Source organism: Blennius ocellaris (genome assembly GCF_963422515.1).
Source record: "Blennius ocellaris genome assembly, contig: SCAFFOLD_303, whole genome shotgun sequence".
Lineage (NCBI taxonomy): Eukaryota > Metazoa > Chordata > Actinopteri > Blenniiformes > Blenniidae > Blennius > Blennius ocellaris.
The window spans coordinates 1-2,500 of NW_027661824.1; positions in this window are offsets into that span (position 1 = coordinate 1).

Here is a 2,500-nt window from a genome sequence, read left to right on the forward strand (position 1 = left end):
GAGCGACGGGTTGAGAAAAGTTTTGCATGGGAGAGAGAGAGAGAGAGAGAGAGAGAGAGAGAGAGAGAGAGAGAGAAGACACAGGAATGAAACGAGGAACCTGGTGAGTCAAAACACGAAGGAAAGACGCAGAAAGGATGTCCAGTGTGGAGGAGTGGACTTAAAACTGTCCCCCCCCCCCCCCCCCCCCCTCATCTCCCCCCCCACCCTCCCTCTTTCTCTCTCTCTCTCTCTCTCTCTCTCTGCCTACATCTCTGCTTTCACTCCTTCAAGCCCTCCAGCTATCCCCTCCACCACACGCAACCCCTCCTTCCCTCGCTCCATCCATCCCCAGGAGGTGCGGGAGCATATGAGTGGCAGGCGGGGGGGGGGCAGGGGGGGGGGGGGGGGGGGGGGGGGTTCGGGGGCTCCTAGCCAAGAGGCAAACAGGTGCAGCCCCTCTGGAGTCTCTCAAATGGCAGACATTAAAAAGAGTTGGGAGGAGGTGGGGGGGGGGGGGTCAGAAAAAGATGAAAACATCCCCCAGGACGAGCAGGCCAGGGTTCTGCACATTTCTCTCTTTTCTGTGCTCGAAAAGACATTTTCCTTTTTTTTTTTTTTTTTTTTTATTTATTTATTTTCTCCTTCCTCCTCTTCAAGCTTCCTGAGCCAGAAGTTCTGCAGCAGCGTTTGAGGACAGTGGATCACTTCATGAGTTCTGCCACACAATGATGTCTGGCAGTGAGTATTAAGAGCTCCCACGCCGCCGCCGCCGCCGTCGTTGATGGCGGTGGGGGGGGGGGGGGGGGGCTGAGGGGGGGTGGGGGGGGGCTGAGGGGGGGTGGGGACAATATGTCGTGACGACGCAGCGACGCTCCTTTATGGATGCAGCCGCGGCTCCATCTGTCACACACACATCTGTTAAATACAAATTCTCCACCTCCCGAGTCTATTTATTGTCGTCTTCACGTTGTCGGCGGCGGCGCCACACACACACATATATAAAAACACAGGCATGCTCGTCACACACACACACACACACACCTGTTCGTCTTCCTCAGAGTTCCCCTACGACGTAGTGGATACGAGAATAGTTTGTCGGCGAGCAGTCGTGACTGTGTGTGTTTGCGCGTGCAGACAACCACCCACATGGCCGTGACATACCCAGGCTGACAGCACCACCACCCCCCCTCCCCCCCCCCCCCCCCCCCTCAACCACCACCACCACCCTCCTCTTCCTCCCCTCTCCTCCCGGAAAGCCCCAGTCCTTTCTTTAGTGGCAGTGACGCAGAACCGGGGGTGAGCTCCCACTGCTTCCGGCAACACTTCCTCTGAAACAAAACATGAAGCAAAACACACCCCTGGTGGAGGAGGAGGAGGAGGTGGAGGAGGAGGAGGAGGAGCGCCGGGAGGAAGGGCGCCTGGCGCTACGGCTCTCACACACACACACACACACACACACACACACACACACACACACACGTCCTCGTGCGTGTGGCGCTGAGGCAGCCTTGCTGTGTGGTCAACCTCCTTTCAGCCATGGAAAAAAGTCCGTCATAAAAGTCCCACTAAAAGCACCTCTATGAATATCGCCTCCCACGCGTTCTGTCTCTCCCGCAGCCAACAAATATATCTGGGCTTCACGTTTACGGAAACAAACACGGCGGCGGCGGCGGCGGCGGCGGCGGCAGATGCGTCGGGACCGACCCGCCGGCCGGCCGGCCGGTTCGTGGCGACGGCGAGAAGCCGAAACGCTTTTTCGTCGATGATCTAATATAATAGAGACGTGGAATCATGTGACGCGGCCATGTTGTCAACAATGTTTCCTACACACACACACACACACACACACACACACACACACACACACACACACTAATGAGTGCCAGGCTGTTATTAAAACCGCCACGCTGGTCTGGCGGCGGCGGGCGGCTCGGCCTCGGTTCCGGGTGGGCGAGCGGGGAAACTCCTGGCAGCGCCGGCGCGAGACGGATCTTCAGGCTAAAACTCGGCTCTTTTAGAAAATGATGAGGAGAGGGTTTTTTTTTTTTTTTTTTTACTTTTTGGAGCTGGAAGAAATGAAAGTTACTCAAAAGTTCTTCGCTTAACATTTACAGCTCAGCCACTCTTAACTTCAGGGGAGAAAATACGTCTGGCGAAATCGGACTATTTGATATTCTTAATAACGTCGCCAGCGAAATTGGCCGAGAAGCTTCTGTGTTGGTTTTATTGGCTTGTATTCATGTACTTTAGCAACTTTTCGCAAAAAAAAACCCTTCACCCGAATTGCATGAAATCTTCAGGGACGATTCGTCGTCGTCCAAGGATCAACCAGTTAAGATTTTAGGACGTTAGCGGCTAACCGTTTACAAAAAAAAAACAACCAAAAAAAAGTTGCATACAAAGCGGATGAGAGAGTTCAAAGGAGATCGGCGTCTGTTGCCATGGAGACGCTCCCCCGCCCAGCGGTTCACACGGTGATGCTGCTACCCGACAGGATAGTTAGCATCAATACGAGCTA